This window comes from Triturus cristatus, chromosome 6 (assembly GCF_964204655.1).
Source record: "Triturus cristatus chromosome 6, aTriCri1.1, whole genome shotgun sequence".
NCBI lineage: Eukaryota > Metazoa > Chordata > Amphibia > Caudata > Salamandridae > Triturus > Triturus cristatus.
In genome coordinates this window covers 895,680,813-895,703,412 of record NC_140589.1, presented here as the reverse complement: position 1 = coordinate 895,703,412, position 22,600 = coordinate 895,680,813, and the positions used below count along the sequence as shown (strand labels likewise).

At 45.5% G+C, this 22,600-nt stretch overlaps 1 protein-coding gene across 2 annotated transcripts in view; it reads left to right on the top strand.

The window, feature by feature from the left end:
- The window catches only part of SCAF8 (SR-related CTD associated factor 8), a 1,763,249-nt gene that overhangs the window by 80,099 nt on the left and 1,660,550 nt on the right, over positions 1 to 22,600 (top strand). The window lies entirely within an intron of this gene.

The window sequence follows — 22,600 nt, the reverse complement described above, 5'->3', positions numbered from 1 at the left end:
TACCTATTGCATTCTAGTGGGTAACAGACTACGTTCTGTAAGATGCATAATAAAAGATATTGAAAACAATGGTATTTTGTATTTCTTTTAAGAAAGCACTTCTGGTCACTTTTTGATCTCTATTTCCCTTTTTAGAAATATCATGAGCCGTGTCTTGGTTCACACTGACAGACTGCATTTTCTTTAATCACGTGTACAGCTTCACAAAGTGTTTGCGTCTGCCGAGTGAGAGAGAAGACCTTTACATCATATGTCTTCCTGAAAGTCTTAAGAGTCATATAGGCATACCATGTGGACTCGTAAAGTGCTAAACATCTGCTGAGTAAGACAGTGGTTTGTTCGGTAGAAGCAATCTTTGTACAGTTAGCATAAATTCTGCCATGTTTTTAAATTAGTTTTGATGATTTTTGAATATACAAATGTAGATAAAAATCGACTTTATGTTGATTCTAATGTATTGGAAGTGATGTTATAGACATTTACTCCAAGACTGGAAATTTTGGTAAGTAGTCCGACAACTGTTAAATTATTTTGCTTTTCAGTTGTTTTAATTATGGTAAGTGAGGTCAAGGTCTAACATTTATCTGCTTGGAATCACATGGATAGCAGATTAAGATTCTGTATTTGATCGTAAAAAGAAGTACCTGTTCCATCAACCTGCTGTTGACTCACACAAAATGATGGCATTTTCATCATCTCTACCTACTCCCAGGCTCAAAAGACTTGCATAGGCATGCAGCTTGTTGGTTTATTTTGCCTATGTTGTGCGTACTCCAAAACTTAATTGCATCTAGGTTAGGGCATAAAGCATTCCACAGAGTTAGTAAAAGGATGTCCAGGAAACTCTGTAGCGAAACATTCAGTTTGGTAATCCAAGCTTTCATCGTCTTTGAGACTGGAGCCAAGCATCCAGCAACATATATTTCCTTGGTCCCTAGCTTTCTTCAACCAGTGTAGGTGCCTTCCTGAATCCCTTGGTGTATCAAGTCAAAAGTAGACAAAAACAAGGAAGCTGAATTGGACCCTATATTCCTTAAACAAATGCTATTAACCACTTTATGAAATTTCTCTGCATTAAGTGGATTAGATGTGTTTCAGACTTTCTTGAGATTAAAAATTAGCAGCAGTCTTTTCCAATAAATAGTCTCTTCTTTTGACATGAGTTAATTGCATGACGACACTTGTAGTGTGGATCTTCAATGAACCATACTTTAGTGATAGGCTCCTCTGGACTAATCATCTGTCAGACTCACCATACTAGATATTGTCTTGCAAAAAGAGATTGCTTTTTGAATTACTTAGTAGGGTATTCCACAACAACCAAACCTTATTGAGCTTGATAAATGGCACCTGTAGTTCTCTACTACGTTTATTTGGTGGCGATTCTGCATTCTATGCACATCCTAAAGAAATAAACAAATCATTCAGTAGGAAGTGCTAAGCCCATGTGTAGCTGAGGTTCTTCATTTGATGTGTAAAGAAAAGTGTAATCTCCTTGCTGTCATGTATGTCTTCTGCTTCATATACTTCTTTTATGGAGGTCAGGTTTTCCTTGTTCTTTGTGTGCTTATTTGCTCATGAGAAAAACTGAGTGATCTGTTTTTGTCAGATATGGTTTTTTAGGAAGTCTGTTTAATTTCTCTCTTCCATTAGGAGACTAGTCCTTGATTTTTACCTTAATGTGTTACTTGCTGAACTTCTGTGCTCCTTATGTACCCATGCAGGAGTCCCATCTTAAATTCATGCTGTTGAAATAGTTTTTGGGTGGCGATATTGAGCTACAATGCCTAGGAGGAAAAAAGGCTTTTTCAACAGATGAGTCTTTTATAGTCTTTCATAGAGAAACGTTTTTCCTATGTAATCGCCCTTCCAAGTAATTCAGAATTTCCACATCAATTAGGCAGTACGCTTAGCTGTAGTTTTTCTAAACCTACCGACTCAAGTGCAATCTTTTCACAGACTGAATGTAGAAATCTGATTTTGTTTGGCGGAAAAGCTAAATTCTGTTATTTATGTTCACCCCACTAACCCGTGCATTCCACAAACTGAATTTACGTTTATAGCAAAGCAATGTGGGAGGCCTTAATTCCCAAGCACATGACGTGAGGAGTGGCGGTATCTGCATCAGCAGGAGGATGATATCCCCTTCCTACAGGAAACACACCTGAAACAATATCAATTCGGAATGAAGCTCAAATGGTATCCAATTCAACTATAGGCCACGTATAAGGGAAAGCTGGCTGGCGTTGCTGTGCTATTTAAAAAAGATTTCCCTGTTAAGCTACACACTTTCAGAAGAGATCCAGAGGTCAGAAATTGTACAATCCAAGCCTATAACACAATACCTCATACACACACATTCTTATTGTGTACTCTGAACACAGAAGAACAGTTGTTTTTAAAACAAGTTCTTGTAGGAAGCTGGCTCTGTATATACTATACCTAAGTAAGGTATAGTGTGCAGAGTCCACTGGATCCCCAAAGGTTCACAGAGGTTAAAGTAGATAATACCTTACTCTCTATTTGTGGTAGTGTGGATGAGCAGTAAGGCTTTATCAGATGGTCTTGTTAAGCATTTATTGTACGTTCTCGGGCAAGAAATGATGTCACACACTTAAAAACTAAACTCAGACCAATTAGTGGAACAAAAATATTTGTTTGCTTTATTTTATTTTTAGAACCAAGCAGTACTGGTAAGTGGAATTATACTTTTCAAGACCGATTGATCAACAAGCAAGCTGGATGAAAATGAATTTTGTTACAGGTTTGAAAAATATTCAAATACAGTTGAAATTACTTTTGGATTTCTTTTGGTACTTTTTAGATTACTTTTTCTACCCGGTGTGATATGCCTAGATATCACACTGGGACATTTCCTAGATAAAAGGTAAGTAAAACAGCTTTCACAAATACAGTTTCTTATGTTATCCATACAAACGCCCTCAACATTTAAAAGTTTTTCGGAGGAAAACAGTCCGTGCAATCCTATGGAGAAAAATTAGATTATCGATTTGCTGCTAAGTAAATGGTCTTTGGTGCTGAGTTTCTGGGGTTAGAACAAGGGTTCCCTCAGGTTCGAGGATGCACTCAAAAAGCACCCCCAGCGGCAGTAGGGTGGCCGGGTGTAGAGTGCTGAGGCCCAATCTTATCCAATAGGGGATAGGGGGGCTCCGGTTGGTGGCTGCTCACGTGCACGCCACTTAGTTGTAGGAGCTGAGTTCCTACGGCTTAGCTCAGGGAAAAGGGGGATCTGAGTTAGCACACAAGGAGCACCCACAGCTGCACAGGGGCGGCCGGGTACAGGGTGCTGATTTAGCGTTGGGTGCCCTGTTTTCAATGGGGATTGCTGGTTTTGGGTTTTAGCTGCGGGCTTGGTCTAGGAAGGCTTCTGGAAGGAACCAACTGCTGGGCAGGTAAGTTGGAGGGCTGGGGGACGTAGGTGCACCTCAGGTCCTCTTCTCCAGGGTGCAGGGCACGTGGATGCCTTTTGAGGTTGGTTTTCACCTTACTGGGCCACTCACGGTTGGTGGGGTCTCCATGCAGAGGCTGCAGGCGACCTCGAGGAGTCCTGAAGAGGTCAACTCACGGTGGACTCTGACTCTGGAGTGCCGGGAGACCTTGCAGGGACTAGTGGGCCTCTGAAGTCGTCGGTGCAGTGGTGGTTCCAGGCGTCGGGTTTCTTTGTCCTCAGCAGGCTCAGAGCTTTTCTTTGGTGTTTCCTTTTAACAGGACTGCTATTCACAGGAGATTCGGAACTGGGCTTCTCTTCCAGGGGATCCTCATCAAAGTCATAAGCACTGAATATTCCCGCCCATGTGCGGGGACCCCGGAAATAATAAAATTATATATGTAAAAAACATACATATATACAGCTCTGTATATGTATAAACATATATCATTTTTTCCAAGCAAATGCAGCTCCCATAAAAGGCTAGGCAATGTAAATATACACATCCAATAACACATATATATATATATATATATATATATATATATATATATGTATAACAATACACCTAAATCTCTTTTTTTTTTTTTAATGAGGTAAACACTCATGAGAAAGCAAAAAATAAAGAGAACACACTGTGGAAAAACACAGATGTACAACACATTGCCAGCCTGCAGGCTGCATTGCAATATAATACCATAGAGACTAAAAAGCCCTGTACAGGTAAAAACTGGCACCGTGCCTTTAAGGCAGCCCTGACTTCCATATCCCATCATGCCTCAGGGGTGACAGTTAGGTCAGTTGTTCTTTCCGGCTCCTTCAGTCAGGACCCTGGAATTCAGCTCTCTTCTATTTTGACTCTTTTGTCAAGAATTATTACAACTTTAAGGATTTTTGGACTTCTTCTTGTAACATCTGAGAGGAAGTTGGTATCCTGTGTTTTTTCTGACTGATTTTGTCAGAAAAATGCCTTCTTTATTTGTTCCATGTCCATCTTGTGGAAAAAAGAAGGCTGCCTCAGACACACATGAGGTGTGTATTATCTGTCTGCCGGACTCTCACTCTCCAGCAACATGCCAACATTGTGAAGACCTTTCCAAAAGGACTTTAAAGGAGAGAGAGAGGATTAGGCTGTACGGCCTAGCAGAACGGTCGACGTCGAAGCAGTTGGTCCCTGTTTGCTCCCCATCGACGTCGGGCTCGGCGTCGAAGACTCCAGCGGCGGGATCGTCGCTGAGAGGTGAGGAGTCAAGGGGAAGTCATGCTGCAAAGAGAAAATCGTCGTCGACTTTAGATTCAGCGTCGAAGCGGATGCGTTCGACGTCGACGGCGTCTAAAAGCTCGGCGTCGAGGACTCGGCGCCACAGTTCAACGTCGATAAAGCATCTGTCGACGTCAAGAGAAGATCGATCGACGTCTGCACAGAGATATCGTTCGTCGTCGAAGGAAAGACATCGTTCGACGTCGAGGTCGGCGAGACATCAGTCGACGTCGCAAGAAGTACGTAGGCGATCTCCACCACAGTCGACGTCGAGACCAAGATCGCCGTCAAGATCAAGATCGCCGTCGAGGAAACATCGTTCGTCGGCGAAGAGGCTTTCGACGTCGTCGGAGCATTCGACGTCGAGGCAGAAGTCTCCGTCAAGGCCGACGTCGAGGCAGGAGCCTCCGTCGGAGTCGACGTCGAGGCAAGCGCCTCCGTCAAGACCGACGTCGAGGCAGAGGCCTCCGTCTGAGTCGACGTCGAGGCAGGTGCCTCCGTCCTCACAGGTCTCCAAAGCTTTGGAGAGGTACATAAAGCCTCCGTCGAAGATAATCTCGACGTCGAGACAAGAAGCTCTGAGCCTCGAGGATTCGAGTCAAAGATCTCCGGTGATAGGCCTATCACCGTCGAGGCAGACCTCTGCTGAGGGTACGCAGGAGGTGTCACATGTTCGCCTCACGATTCGACCAGTCTCAAGGCGAAAATCTCCTCATAGACTGATATATACAACTCCTGAGTCACCGCGTCTCATATCTATCTCGCCTTCAGGATCAGAGGGCTCAGGTTCAAGATTCGACTCACCAGAGCTTGTGCATCAATCTCCAGTACCTGCAAGAGAAAGTTCGCAGGAGGAGGACAATGCGGTACCTCAAAGTCCCGTAAGGGAGATGCCTCAGGACCCTGCTATGCCCAACGCAATAAAGGCATCGCTAACCAGATTAAGGGGCATGGAATTCCCAGCGACACCGATCAGACCAAGATCTCGGGGAAGAGAATCCCGAGGTCACTCTCGAGCACCAAGAAGGCAATCCAGGTCTTCCTCCCGCAGAAGAGAGTCGACCAGATCAGAGAAAAGGCGCCGTAGAACTCCTTCTACCTCCCCTTCTTCCAGATCATCCAAAAGGGATTATTCACCGACACTCTCGGAGACGCCACCCTCTCGGGTATCTCCGGTAGATGATATTTCTACGTTTCAGGAAGTGTTGTGTAGAGGAGCTACAAAATTAAATATCCCTATGCCGGTTCAGGAGACCACTTCATCCATAATCTTTGAAACTCTTCATGAACGCACAGTGTCACGCCCGTTATTGCCATTAGTCCCTGGTTTGTTGCAACCAGTAATGGATATTTTTCTCACACCAGCAACCACCAAAACGGCGCTGGCGAGAATTCTAAAAAAGTACCGTCCAGCTCCGGAGGATCCTCTATTCCTAAAATCAGATCCACCACCGGACTCTGTCATCACCGCCGCTGCCAGGAAGACACATGCAGTAGCTGGGTCTTCAACGGTGCCACCAGATAAGGACAGTAAGACACAAGACTCCTGGGGAAGAAAAGTTTGCGGCTCAGCATCCTCAAGCTTAAAGGTGGCCAGTGCCTCGGCGCTTCTGGGGCGCTATGATAGGTCATTATGGGACTCTCTTCAGAGGTTCATTGACAAAGTTCCATCAGAGGACAGACGGGACTTTGAAGAAATTTTACATGAGGGAAGTCTGGTTTCTAACCAGATCATAAGTGCAGCGGCGGACGGGGCAACACTGGCAGCGCATGAATATGCACACGGAGTCACAGCCAGAAGATCATCCTGGCTTAGATTGACGGCCTTGAAACCGGAAGCGCAGGCAATAATATTAAATCTGCCTTTCTCCGGTAGTTCTCTTTTTGGGTCCCATGCAGACGAAGAAATGGCCCGTATCAAGGCAGAGCTGGAGACCATGAAAGCTGTCGGGCTTGAAAAGAGAAAAGAGTTTCGACGCCGCAAGGGAAATGACAGGCGCAATTACCAACAGAGGGTTCAAACCCCTCATTGGCAAAAGAACCAGGACCAGCAAGGTCAAAAGAAACAGCAATACCAGTCCCGCAAGCCATCCAGGGGACGGGGTAACAACAGGCAGTCTAATGCTGGAAACAAAGCTCCAGGGAAGCAATGAGAAGCCGCTTCCTCCGATGCTGTCCACCGCTCCGGTGGGAGGAAGTGTTGCACATCATCTTCCAGAGTGGCCTCCATCACAAAGGACAAGTGGGTACTGAATATACTTCGTCATGGGTACTCGCTTCGTTTCAGAAGTCACCCCCCATCGATTCCTCCTGTCAATTCATCCCAGCATCTAAAGCAGCTCAGAGAAGAGGTAGCGACGCTTCTACTCAAATCTGCAATAGAGAAAGAACCCATAAACCAAAGAGGAAAGGGAGTTTACTCCAGATACTTTCTCATTCAAAAGAGGAGTGTGAAGGTAGAGTTCAGACCCATTTTAGACCTACGGATACTGAACAAACACATAAGGAAGGAAAAGTTTCGCATGCTGGCGCTCCACCAAATATATCCTCTTCTCCGGATGGGCGATTGGATGTGTTCACTGGACCTTCAGGATGCATATTTCCATATTCCCATCCTAAGGAATCATCGAAAATTTCTCAGGTTTGTGGTAGGCAACTCTCACTATCAGTTCAAAGTCCTCCCATTTGGCCTGAAGTCAGCTCCTCGAGTATTCACAAAATGCGTGGCAGTAGTAGCGGCTGCTCTGAGGCGCGCAGGAGTCTTCGTCTATCCCTACCTAGACGACTGGCTAATAAAGGGCTCATCACCACAGAATGTGCGGTCACAGCTGTCGCTATGCCTGAACTTATGTTGCAAGTTGGGTCTCAGAGTGAATGCCAAAAAGTCCAATTTTTCACCAACACAGAGGATCCACTACCTGGGTGCAACTATAGACTCCGTAGTAGGAAAAGTGTTTCCTTCGGAGGAAAGACAGTCATCCATTATGCTAAAAGGCAGGCAGATTATAACCAGCAATCTGTCGTCGGCAAGGCAAATCTCTTCTCTGCTAGGGGCCATGGCATCCTGCATCTTCCTAGTGCCCAATGCCAGGCTAAGGATGCGTCCTCTCCAGCAAGATCTCGAGGACAAATGGGATCAAAGAAACTCCCTGTGGGAAGAAAAGGTTTGTCTCTCCTCTGCAGCCAAACAGTCAGTCAAGTGGTGGCTGAAGCCAAGGAATCTACAAGTGGGGATCCCCTTTCATCAGGAGCCTCCAACTCAGACCTTAATCACCGATGCATCCCTTCAGGGATGGGGTGCGCATTTTGGGTCCCTGCAAACTCAGGGACAGTGGTCCAGCAGCGAGCGGTTGTACCACATCAACAAGCTGGAGCTCAGGGCAGTCCACCTAGCCCTCAAAGCGTTCCTGCCTGCGATAACGACGAGTACCATTCTAGTGCAGACGGACAATACCACCACAATGTACTACCTGAACAAGCAGGGGGGTACTCGATCCAGAACGCTCTCGCTGGAAGCTCAGTCCCTGTGGCACTGGATCCTAGCAAGGAACATCTCATTGAAAGCGGTGCACCTACCAGGAGAACTCAACGTGCAAGCGGACTTGCTCAGTCGGCATTTTCAAGAGCCAGAGGACTGGGTAATCAACGACGAGGTGTTAGACATCTTTGGGGAATGGGGGCGTCCGCAAGTGGACCTCTTCGCGGACGAGCAAAACACAAAATGCCGAGGCTTCGCCTCAAGATACCATCGACCAGGATCCCTAGGGAATGCCCTTTTGATCAATTGGTCAATGACATTTGTGTACGCTTTTCCGCCTCTCCCACTAATCCCCAAGGTGGTGACCAAGTTGCAGAATTCATCTGCCAAGATGATCCTCATAGCACCGGACTGGCCGAGGCAGTGGTGGTACACGGATCTCCTACACATGTCGATCCGCCCCCACAAGCGGCTGCCGTGCAGGCTGGACTTGTTGTCCAAGATGCGGGGGAAGATTTACCATCCCAGCCTTCCCTCGCTGAGCTTAACAGCATGGCTCCTGAAGTCCTCCAGTATGGCCATCTGAACCTTCCCCAGGAGTGTATGTCCATACTGAAGGAAGCCAGGAGGCCTTCGACAAGACACTCCTACTTCTGTAAGTGGAAAAGGTTTTATATATGGTGTGCTCAGCATCATTATGATCCCACTAAATGCCAGGAGGATGTAATTTTGCCCTATCTTCTACATTTAGCGAGGGCAGGGTTGAAATTTTCATCCATAAAGGTTCACCTAGCAGCCATAACAGCATACAGGCGTTCGCCTTCACAGCAGTCATTTTTTAAAGTGCAGGTAGTGAAGGATTTCTTGCAAGGACTCAAGAAAGTCTATCCCCCTGTTAGACCCCCCTCTCCTTCCTGGGAGCTAAACTTGGTTCTGTCGAAGCTCATGGGTTCTCCTTTTGAGCCTATTCATAAGGCTACCCTACAGCACCTCACATGGAAGACAGCATTTTTAATAGCCATCACTTCAGCACGGAGGGTCAGTGAGATACAGGCCCTCTGTTCTAAAGAGCCCTACACTATTTTTCATCTGAATAGGGTGGTGATGAGAACTCATCCTTCGTTCCTACCTAAGGTGGTATCGGAGTTTCATGTAAACCAAGCCATCTCCTTACCAACCTTTTTTCCCAACCCCTCCTCTCCAGCAGAGAGGGCGTTGCATTCTCGAGATGTCAAAAGGGTCCTAAAATTCTACCTAGATAGGACTAAGAATGTCAGGAAATCTGATCAATTGTTTGTGAACTATGGGGTTGTCCGTATGGGCTTTGCGGCTTCCAAACGTTCCATTGCTAGGTGGATTGTTTCAAGTATTACATTGGCCTACCAACTGGCTCAGAAACCATTGGGGGCGCGCCCTAAAGCGCATTCGACAAGAGGAAAAGCGGCTACCGCGGCTTTTCTCAATAATGTCCCACTCTCCGAGATCTGCAAGGCAGCCACTTGGAGATCTGTCCACACTTTTACCAGGCACTATTGTCTGGATTCGGACACCAGAGCAGACACTCAAGTAGGACAAGCCTCCTTGAGGAATCTGTTCCATGCATAATCATTTTCATGATTCTCTTTCTCCATGGGTGGTACAACCTTTGTTTCATTTGCCTGCAGGTGGAAGGGGAGCTTGCTACTCTATTCAGTGCTTATGACTATTGATGAGGATCCCCTGGAAGAGAAGGGTAAGTTACTTACCTGTAATCCTAGTTCTCTTCCAGGGGTATCCTCATCAAAGTCATAAGCAACCCACCCACCTCCCCAGGCAAATGAGAAGAAGTGTATTATTCATTATGGAAAGGATATATCTTTGTGTTTAGGACTACGGTCCCGCAAAGAACAACTGACCTAACTGTCACCCCTGAGGCATGATGGGATATGGAAGTCAGGGCTGCCTTAAAGGCACGGTGCCAGTTTTTACCTGTACAGGGCTTTTTAGTCTCTATGGTATTATATTGCAATGCAGCCTGCAGGCTGGCAATGTGTTGTACATCTGTGTTTTTCCACAGTTTGTTCTCTTTATTTTTTGCTTTCTCATGAGTGTTTACCTCATTAAAAAAAAAAAAGAGATTTAGGTGTATTGTTATACATATATATATATATATATATATATATATATATATGTGTTATTGGATGTGTATATTTACATTGCCTAGCCTTTTATGGGAGCTGCATTTGCTTGGAAAAAATGATATATGTTTATACATATACAGAACTGTATATATGTATGTTTTTTACATATATAATTTTATTATTTCCGGGGTCCCCGCACATGGGCGGGAATATTCAGTGCTTATGACTTTGATGAGGATACCCCTGGAAGAGAACTAGGATTACAGGTAAGTAACTTACCCTTCTGGGGGTCGCTGGCTGCAGGACAATGTGACTTTTGGCGCAGGATTTCTGGTAACTGCAGACGGGCCGGTAAGGCTGGGGCCAAGTCAGCTCTTCTCTGCAGTCTCCTCTGCTGGGTGTCTTCTTTCGTCCTTCTTCGTTGGTTACGGGAATCTGCCTTCTTGGTTCAGGACTGCCTCCTAAATACTGTATTTAGGGGCGTTTTAGGGTCTTGAGGTCAGTATCCAATGGGCTACTTACCGTAAGGTGACTACACCCTGGGTATGCTCTCCCCACGTGGGGAAGGGGGCACAATGCCTAACCCTGATTGGAGAGTGCCTGCAATCTGCAAGATAGTGGGCACTGAAAAGTGGGCTTCACCTTGCCTCCCCCACCTGAGGGGTGGGTTTGGCAGAGGTAGGCACACCTTCTGGGCTGTTCAATTTTTCCCACCTGTCTTCCCGCCGATAAAGGAGGGGAGAGGGGATAGGCGAGGCTGAAGGTCGCCATACAAAGGCAGCAAGGCCTGCTACTGATGGCTCTTCCTGACCAGGGGGAGGTGTGACCACCTCCGCACAGGAAAGGCTTTGTTTCTGATCCCAGGGAGCGAAGGCTGCCACCCCAGGGTTCCAGTAACTTGTCTCGTGGTGGCAGGCTGGTGTTTACCAGTCAGGGAACCCACCAGAGGCTGGTCGTTTTTCAGGGGGCATCTATAAGATGCCCTCTTGAGTGCATGGTATAATAAATCCCACACTGGCCTCAGTGTGGGTTTAATTTGCTGAGAAGTTTGATACCAAACTTCCCAGAATTCAGTAAAACCATTATGGTGCTGTATTTTATGTAATGACAAACTCCCAGACCATATACTCTTTATGGCTTTACTGCACTGGCAATGTCTAAGAATGGACTTAGACACTTAAGGGATACAGTGCTCCTGCAACTACCCTCACCAGTGGTATAGTGCACCCAGCTAGGGGGTGGGGGTCTCACCTATACCATAGGCAGTGGTTTGCAGGCGTGGCACACAGGTATGTCGACTTCAGTTTTCTGTGCACCTAAACACGCAACCTGCAATGGCAGTTTGTGTGTTGAGGTACAGGACCTCTTAGGGTGGCACAAAGTGCTGCAGCCCTTAGAGGCCTTCCCTGGTCACAGTTCCCCTGGTACCCATGGTACCTTTTACAAGGGACTTGCATGTGGCCATAGAGGTGCCAATTGGGGATACAAAGGTACAGTTTTGGGAACGAACACAGGCCATGGGAACCTGATCGGCAGGGACCCAGGGCACATCAAGTCAAAGTCCATCAGCAATCTGGCAAAAGTGGGGGGGGGGGGTTACTGCAGCAGAAACCCACTTTCCTACAGTCCTCACTATGCTAGTGGGCCCAGCAGTGCAGTAAGCTATACTGGGAGGAGATTTTAATTCGATCTGTGGCTCCAGTTGAGATGAAGGTTTCAGTACCACTTACACTACTAACGAAGTCTCTGAAAGAATAAAAGCACACTTTAAGAGGCAGGGCTGATGGACTGCTGGAGATATTTTAATCCTGAGTGTAGGGACTACTCACATTTCTCGAATGTTCACAAATCCTACACCCCAGTAGATATGTTATAAAGATGCTTTGTTAGGCACAATAGCAAATGTGACGATCAAAGGGTGCGCCATATCTGACCATAGCCAGATTGAACTTCTAGTTAAAGATTTGATGCCCATCTAGAGAGGGAGGACAGTCCGATTTCAACCCAACCTTGTTAAAAATGTAGTAGACAAGAATGAATTGGCCCCAAATATAAGATATTATTGCAAAGAAGATTAACTAAAAGACACAACACAGAATAACTAATGGGATGCATTTAAAAGCCACTTTTATGGGTGTGGATATCTCCTTAAAGTCTGGAATAAGGCGGGGAATCATGACTGAGAGGGAAACCTTCAGGAGCATCTGCGTAGAGTAGATCAGAACATAAATGTAAACCCGTGATTCAGAAAGAAAGGGACTTAACTCGTATACAAGGCTAGCTGTGAGTACTTGCTCTGGTAAAGCTAAATTTACACTGTTGATACAAAAAATGTTATGAGAAGTAAATAAAGCTGACAAGATGCTAGATAATAAACCACAAAGGATAAAAGTAATCCTAGTTAAATAATGCACAAAAGAGTGTTCTAAGTGGAGATGAACAAGTGAAGCGGAATCTATTTTTAAGCTTCTACAAAGAATTTTATACCACAGGATGAGAAGACGCGATGTCACCGCAGCCTTTTTGAGCCGAATCCATCTACCTACCATCCTCCCGGAGTAGAAGATGGAGCTAGGTACAACTATTTCCTCGCAATTGGTCCTTCTGACAGTTAAGTCTCTCCAGCTAAACAATAACAGGACAGCAGGCACAGATGGCCTTACAGGGGCCCTCTATAGAGAATTCTCACCATTACTGATTCAGCAGATGTCTAAACTGTTTAACAAGTGAGACAAATAGTATTACACCCAGTATGAGATAAGAAGAGATGATGGTGATAAAGCCAGGGAAACCCATTGTTGAATGCGAATCATACAAGCAAATAGCCCCTCTAAATACAGATATAAAGATCTTTACTAATTTGTCTGAAAATGTCATGGTGCATGGTCATGGTGCAGACAAAGTGGGAAAAGTAGCCTATATAGTAAAGAAATGCTGGAAGGAGGTAGAGCTAGCTCTCCTGGTGTCATTGGACGTAGAAAATAAATTTGATTAGTTGAGCTAGGACTTTTAGAGAGGTCTGGGTCCAAATATCAATAGCCAGATATGACTGACTATATCCACCCAGAAGCCAGAATCAAGGTCCTTGGGTTGCTCACAGGAAGGTTTTCAATGGAGAAGGAAACCAGGCAGGGCTGCATCCTGTCACCAAAACATTTTGCCCTTAGAGTTGAGCTCCTTGTAGTGTACATATAATCCCATCCCAACAATTTTAATGGGGAGTTCCAGAAATTTAGTCAATTTGCAGATTGTCTTTTTGACAATATTGAGCCCGAACTCTCTTTAGGGGCGCACGGAGAGTGCTTACAAGAATTCTGTAAAGTAGACTGCTTTAAGGTTCATCCAAACAAATCTGAGATTTCAAACATCTCTATTCCGAAAGATGGGGAACCGAACAAAAAAGATGTGCATCCTATTTAGTTGGGCCAAACACTCGCTTAAGTATCTGGGGAATCTCTCTCCCCCCCCCCCCCCCCCTCTCACAGTAGCTACATGAGCTAGTGCTAAGTAGCCTTGGGTAAACAAATATACCTCCGTTAGAAAAATTAACATCATGACCGATTTTTATATACCTTTTTCAGTCTCCACCCATGGACATCCCACTCTCTCAAAACGTATGCAAAAACATTTAAATGAATGTGTGTGGTGGTGGGGGGGGGGGGGGAGAGGTTACACAAAGATGGTCCCATTGGCAAAAGGAGGTTTGACATTCTCTATTCTTATTCAACATCACAATGCTGTAAATCCCAGACTCTTGGTGCCATTGTTGGCAAGATGATCAAAAAAGAGATGGCTGCTTATAGACCGGGTCGACCTCTTTTTGACCTACCATGGATAAGTAGTCTATCAAAACCTAAATCGCTATATGTTGTGTAGGTATCGGAGACTGCCTTGGCAACATGGGATTGCATATCAGTCAAACAGTTAGCCACCTAGCTAGTCCCATATATGCTGTCCACTTAAACCCAGTCCCTCTGCCCCATCAGTCAGGCCCAACCCATAGTAATCCATCGGCCGCAGATTCTACAAAATATTCTACTGTGATATGTGACCTTCTCTGCCGCCGTATAGAGTTCTCCTCCACTCTTGAATAGTGGGTTCCTTAACCGCCACCCCCCAGGGCACTGAAGATAAGTTGGGGGCGTGAAGCGTCTGCCTCATTTGGGATTCACAAAATGTATGTATTTGGGGTCCATCAGAAGAGTGACATCTACAATGGTACTAAGCTCTTATTTTATTGCAGTTCAGTAGACCTGATGGTTGGAGTATCCCCACAGTGTATGCAGAAAGTCCTCCTTTGCTGCGTGGCATCGAAGACCTGTCTGGGATGCTGCACTGCCCATGTTATGCAATCTATCATAATTAGGGCTCCCGGTTTTATGGCTTTTTTTTTTTGTTTTTTACATTTCCGTCTGTATCCATCCATAATTATTTTTTGCCCATAATATCTGTATTTGTCCACATTTATTTTGTGTTTTGCATATAAATGTAGTTGAAAAACTGTATATTTCCATATTTATTTGACAGCCGTGCACTCGTACTTGGATGTCTATCGATGTATTAGCTATTTAAGCTCTCAAATATTACATAACAATACAATACATTCACTGGTGAATAGTAGCATTATACCATAAACGTATGATGACATCCGTAATTTAAATACATTTCATCCTGTTTTATAATTTCCCATGCTGTCCATATGCTCAGCTGCTGGCCTATAATTCATCAAAAACAGCATGGAGAGTCACTTAAAAGGAGAACAATTTTCTGTATTTATCCACTTTTAAAAATAAATGCAGACAGAAAACACATAGTTTTCTGTCTGTTTATCTGTAAAAATCTGTAAAAACGGAAAACGGGGAGCCTTAATCATAATATATATACTCTGTGTAAAATTTGAAGCTGAATTACGTGTAGTCTGGATTTAATTGCCTCCTCTCTGGGGTGCATTAATGCGGCTTCCGAATCAATGTTCTATAGTTGGCCCACATCTGCTCCCGAAGCACAGCCAAATTATCAGACATATTATTTTTCAGTGTTTTTATACTTGAGAGAAATTTCCCCTTTTGTCAATGTCTCTTGTAACAATCTTCCTTCCAGTGTTGCATGCTCTGGTATTTCAGTGCCTATCAGCCCTTCTGCTAGCCAAGCGTGTGCATATTAAAGAAATTGGGACCAGTATAGGTTCTATTCTCTGCAAAAGGTCCTCTGGTTTTAAGTTCCTAATGTTTCAGGATACCTCCAGTAGTGGAAATCCCAGTCAAATCCCATGCTCCAAACCCGCGTAGCTTTCCTATTTCCTTGAGCCATGTACCCCTCAATAACTGAGTCTCCCTGGTGGCTTTACGGTTCCAACCAGTTGCTCTTGTTACCCTCTCGGACTGCCCTAGTCATCTGGGTGACTTGAAGTAATCTCTGCATTCCTCTTCCACCATGTAAATAATGTAGGTAGGAACGAGGCTCCATGAGAGCCCGCTCTAGCCGGTATATGGTTGCTCCTGTGTTGCATGTACCCAGTCATTAATGGGGATTAGGTGGGCCGCTTAATAGTAGGCCTCAACATCAGGGAGGACACTCCCACCATTGTTGGATTAACGCTGTAAAGTTTAAGTGCTATTCGGGGATGTCCACTGCACCATATCGACGACCTTACCTCCCCGTTGATGGTTGTAAACATTGCCTGTGGGATTGGGTAATAGATATTCTGTAGGGCATACAGTAATTGGGGCTTTAATTACAGCCTCCGAGCACTATTTTCTCAAGTAGCAGGCAGGACACTCTCTCTCCTAACGCTTTTTAAAAAGTAATAGCACACATTCGTGAGAGTTTAAGCTATTGGCAATGTAAATGACAATTCCTTACATTTATCTGTTTTAAAAACAACACATAAATAAAAGGCATTGACCCGTGACCCAATCTCAAGTGACTCTGAAGAGACATTTGTGCTCTCTGTTCTGTCCGTGCATTTGTCTCCATCTAGGTACTGCCTTCAGCTGGCAGGACAGAAATTAATATAGGTGGTTCATAATTAAGGCTCCTAGTTTTCTTGTTTTTCTGATTTTTACAGATAGGAAACACATTGTTTTCTGTCTCTATCTGTATTTATTCTTGAAAGCGGAAAAATACTGAAAATTGTGCTTCTGGTGAGTGATTCTCCATGCAGTCTTTTGTCAATTTCAGGCCAACAGCTGAGCAAATAGAAAGCTTGGGAAGTTAAAAAGCAAGATTAAATTACCTTTAATACAGGCTTATGTGAACATATATTTGTAGTATAATGCTAATATTTACCTTTTGGGTGAGGGTTGCTTAATTTGCTAAAACATGAAATGTGTCAAAGTTTGAAAACCTGTTATCAGTTAAATGTGGAAATATACTATTTTACGACTCCTTTTATTCTCAAACACAAAATAAATATGGATAAATGCCATTATTATGACCAAAACATAAGTATGGATAAATGCAGACTGAAATGTTAAAAAAATAAATACCATTATACCGGGAGCCCTGTTCATAATTGAGATAAAGTAATTATAAAAATTTATATTTATGTGGCTTCCCTTGCCCTCCAAGTCACATGAAAGATAAATATTTCTGGATTGTTTCAGTTATACAGTTACATAATTTCAGGATTAATTGTATTCACAGATCCGTCAATTTCTTACAGTATTCCAGTCATCTAGTGTGTGTGCTGCAATGATCGATGGATCACTTCTAGCTGTGTTGGAATCTGTGGTCTTGTGAGAGGAAATATAATCTCGCACGCTTTAAGTGAGAAAATAGAGATGAGGTTGTGAGGAGAGAACTGCTGCTCACTAATCCATTGTATTCTACAGTCTGCTTTAATCACATGTACGTAGTATTCAGTGTTGTTGGAATCATTTTTTTTATCATGCACGAGTGAAAGGTTAATCTCAGTTTGATATAGTTAAATCTAAAACTTATTAAACAATTCTGACAATTTCACAAAACAGCTTAGTACATAAATGATGTGTATGCAGCTCATCTGTAATCATGGCCAAGACAACAGACTTAGCTTATGAACATGCTATAATTCAAACATCCCAATACAAAATGGACCTAAGTTAGACATTGCTGTTTCAAAATGGGTGCAGATTTTTCACCACTATATGGTATGCCCTAAGGATATTGACGGAGCCCAAAACATTTGACCTCTAGGGTCCTGGGTTTAGTGTCCACCCTCGAAGCTTGAAAACTGCATACTTTAGTTTCAGGGCTATCCATTCCCTGTACAATACCGCCCAGATGATAACCGCCTATAGGACCAAGGCTAGTAACTGCATCAGGCCGTTGAGGGACCCCATCATTACTTCCAGCTCTGTAAACCATTCATTTAACTTCTGAAGAACATCATGGGACATTAAACACGCAAATCTGGGCCCCAGAGAAGGTATGGCTTCCAAACGTGGATCAGCTGTTGGTTAAGGAAATGGCCTGATGCATCCAGTGACAGGTCTGGAAACCTGGGGGTGAACAGCAAGCCCAGGTGCAATCTAAAGCTGATTTTGTTTACATGCAAGATGGCCAATACCTATTCATAGGGATAGATGAATACTCCAGAAACTTAACAGTGGAGTGTGATAGTAAAATAGCAATGCTCAACAAGGAGAAGATACGACAGACATCGGGCTTCCTGGTGAAATCAGGGAAAACAATGGTTCTCCATTTCAAGGTAGGGCGTTTCAGGGGTCCTTACTTAGGCTGAGAGACTCATCCCCTGCTAACTGCAAGCCAATGAACTGCCAGATCAACGTTGTATCCTCATCCTGCTTCCACACGCTTCGCATGCTTCGAAAGTCATTCAGATGGATCCCCACATAATCTAAAAAGATGTTCACCTATGCACTCATCACCAGCAGACACTGCTACGGCAATGCAATCTAACCTGGTGTCACCCAGAAACAGCTCAGGAAACTACAGAACATTCAAAACGCTGCAGCCAAACTGATCCTCGACATCCTCCGCTGCAGCCACATCAACGAAGACCTTCAAGAACTCCACTGGCTTCCAGTCAACAAAATAATCACCTTCAAGCTCCTCACTCATGCCTACAAAGCTCTCCACGACGCAGGACCAGCATAGCTTAACCACCGTCTCTCATCCCACGTATCTACCAGACAACTCCGCTCTGCTTGCCCTGGCGACCGTCCCACGGATCCACAAGAACAAAAGCATAGGAAGATCCTTCTCCCACCCCGCCGCCAAGACCTGGAACACCCTGCTCCTCCACCTCCGGCAATCCCAGTCACTGACCCAATTCAGGAAAGATCTCAAGACCTGGCTCTTTGACTGAACCTCCAAGCCCAGACGGATCACCACCCCCTTACCCATGCCTTGAGCCCCTCACGGGTGAGAAGCCGTGCTTTACGAACTCCTGATTGATTGATTAAGCCAACAGCGAAGCGTGTTGATTCATGCAAATGCTCTAAAAATCTATGTGAAATACTGAAGACCAAATCGGACCACAAACTGGTCACATTCCCTTTCCTCTGTGAGTACTGGTACTCTTCCATGTCTAATATACATGCTCCCTCACTCATGCTTTCTGGGTAAGTGAATATCCACACTATCCAAGTGTGTGTTACTTGGTCTTCTCACTCTCCTAACTTAAGTGTGCAACAAAGGTAGCCAAAAATGTATCAGTGAATGCCTGAGACATGCAAGGGGTATTTATATCTACAATGTACAGAAAGTTGATAAAGTACTTATTAAGAAAAGTTTTTACAGAGGAAAGTCTGGAATACCTTTGAAACCGGACCAGTCACTCTCTGCTCGCCAGGGAACTCTACAGACAGCAAAGTAAGAAGACTAAACCACTTCCATTAATACACCCTACTTAAAGTTGTTTTCAAGGATTGTATTCTACATATGCGGCAAATGCTACACATCACAGTAACGGACTGATCCAGTGATGCCCAGCAATGCATTTAAGATCAAAGAGGACAGTGAAACATTTACTACCACCAAGGTAGAGGAGGCAAGTCAAGTTGAGTGTCCAGCATTTTTCCATCTGAAGATTGGTGACTGTCAGAAACCTTTCCCTAGCCAGAAGGGTCCACCATGTAGGAGTTAGTGGGAAGAAGGCTCACAGTACCATGTCTGTCGTCAACCACTGCACTGTGAAAGGCAGGACTGACCCACTGGAACCACTTTATGGGGTTTGGTAGAAATGGTATATAAAAAGGGCTTGCATTGCTCCCTTTCACTTAAGGAACTCCAGCATGGTCATGGGCACAGACGGACCATTTGCAATGAGAGGCTCCTCCTATTTGTATTCTCATACAGAATATACCAGTGTAGTGGAAGGGCACTGGATTGAAGTCTACCTACATCTTGGTCCAAGTGTAACAGTAACAAGGGCTGCTGTACCAACTGCCTTGTGCCGAAGCCAGACTGCCTTATCTAGCCACTGTGCAAGTTGCGTAGTTTTGCATAAGTGACATACATGAGAGGCCTGTGCTAGCAGACTGCACATACCTTGCTTTGAATTCACTGTTTTTAGGTCTGGCTTTACAACCAACTGTCTGCTGACGTATTGTTACCTATGTCTTGAAAAATACATAGCGTGAGCCTTCGCTTCATTCAGAGGGTGTGAGAAAGTGCCCTCTTTCTTGCATGGTATGCCCACATGTTTTGCTGAATTGCTGATGTACTTTGACTGAGTGTGCCCTGGGCTCCAGCCAATCAGGTACCCAGGGCCTGTGTTCCTTCCCTAAAACTGCATTGAAGCCTAAACCCAATTGGCATCTCTGGCCACATGTCAGCCTCTGGTAAATGGTACGATAGGTACCCAGGGCACTGTGACCAGAGAAGGTCTCCAAGGGCTGCAGCACTTATTGTGCCACCCTTAGAGGACGGACGGACGGACGGACGGGGACACACACACACACACACACACACACACACACACACACGCTCGCTCACTCACTCTCTCACACTCTCTCTCACACTCTCTCTCACACTCTCTCTCACACTCTCTCTCACACTCTCTCTCACACTCTCTCTCACACTCTCTCTCACACTCTCTCTCACACTCTCACCTGGGTGCAGAACATAACAAAGAGATGACATGGCACTGTGTGCCATGCCCACAAACCACTGCCCTGGCATACCTCAGCCACTCCTCTAGCTAGGTGCCCTATGCCAGTGGTGAGGGTACAGGTGCGTGAGCCCTGTACCCCTACAGTGCCCAGGTCCATTCCTGGACCCTGTAAGTGCAGTGCTGCCATTAAGAGTATATGATGCTGGGAGGTTGTCATTACGAACTCCATAGCACCATAATGGCTGCACTGAAGACTGGGAAGTTTGGTATCAAACTTCTCAGCACATTAAACCCACACTGATGCCAGTGTGGGATTTAATGAAAAATGCACGATAGAGGGCATCTCAGAGATGCCCCCTGAAACTCTACCAAATCCCAGTGATCTGAGTGGCTGCGCAGGCTGCCACCACCAGACATGTTTCTGGAGCCCTGGGTCGAGAGCTTACTGCTCTTGGGGGGCCTGAAACAATGCACATCCTGGGACGAGGTGCCAAGCCTTCTCCCCCAGGATAGGCAGGGTTCAGGAAGGAGAGGCTTCAAAGGCATGCCGCCTTTGTGAGCTTCTCCAGACCAGTTGCTGTACTCAGCAACTGGTCCCCACTGGTTCTACCCCCACTTTGGGCGGGAGACCCGGCGGGAAAAACAAAGTGAGGAAGGGAAGTGTGCCCACCTCTGCCAACTCCACCCCGAAGGTGGGGGAGGCGAGTTGAAGCACAATCTCGAGTCCCCGCCATCTTGAGGATGGGGGGACTTAGCCAACCAGGGACTGGCTCCTGCCCCCCTTCCACTTGAGAGTGGCAGAATAGGGGGTGTACCCACCCCAGGGAAGGGACCCATTGCTCCCTGCCCTTTACCTACCTCGAACATCCCTGAATTTTGTATTTAGGGAAACCCTGAATCTTCCTTCCTCCGATCCAGCAACCAAAAGAAAAGGAGGAGGACGAGCAGCCATGCAGAGCTAGCAAGAGGACAACACCCACTGACTTGGCCCCAGCCCTACAGGCCTGTCTCCGCTCGAACCTGCTCCTCCAAAACCCCGGTGTGTCCAGCGGCAGCAACCTCAAAAACCACGAAGGACCTGCCTGCATTCACTTTCCAAGCTGTTTCTCCCGTGAACACCGGACGTGTTTGAACTGCAGCTTCCTGGTGCCAGCCAGGACCCGCGAATCCAGCACACTCTGCACCCGCCGAGCCCGGCCTGTGTTTGAGTGAACAAACACCACGAGGAGGCCCCCCCCCCCGGCGATCCTGACCTGAGATCCGGCGACCCCTGACCTGCCTCAAGCCTCCAGATGATGCCTACAGCCTCAATCCAGGAGACCGCCCCCCCACTGCGACCAGAGCGTGTAAGAAAATCCAACGGCCAAAGGCACCCCTGAACCCGTCGTCCCACAGCGTTGTGTGCCATCCCAACTTACCCCTCGAAGTGGTGGTCACTCCTGGAAGATTTTCGTCCCCGAGCCTGCAGTGTTATTTTGTCCTGGAGAATCTCCATTGAATTCAACAGGGCACCCGACCTCAAAACTGCACCCTGCACCCGGCTGCCCTAGCGCCGCTGAGGGTGCACCTTTGGTGCTAACTTGGTCCCCAACGTGCCCTGAGCTTAACCCTATGAGCTTTGCTCCCACAACCCTGTGGCCTGCTTGCCAGCAGCCACCAACCGGAGTCCCCCTATCCCCCATTGGGCCTCAACACTCTGCACCCGTCCGCGTGCCGCTGAAGGTGCAACAATAGTGCATCACTGACCCTGGGAGACCCTCGAGTCTTACCCCAGAACGCTAACTCAAAAGACCTTGAAACCGATAACTCATTTTTCTTCATAGTATAACATTGACACTTTTTCTCTCAAAAAAGTTTCTAAGTGTCGACTTTTGAAAACTGCAAATATTCCTTAAAAATCAGCCGATTAGCCAAAACGCATTTTCTCAACTGTTTTCAGGAAATGTCCCAGTGCTGAATCCAGGATCCAGCCCTGAGTAAGAAAAAGTAACGATAACCTAACTTACCTGCTAAGTGAATTTCCTCCCATAGGATAACATTGGTGATTCTATGTGAAAGTGTCAACTTTTGAAATACAATAATATTCCTTAAAAATCATACCTTTAACCAAAACGCATTTACTCACCTGCTTTCAGGAAATGTCCCAGGGCTGAATCTAGGTTCCAGTCCTGTGGTTAGAAAAGTAATCTGTAAAGTAATTAACTGAATTTTACCTAAAAAGCTCATTCAATTT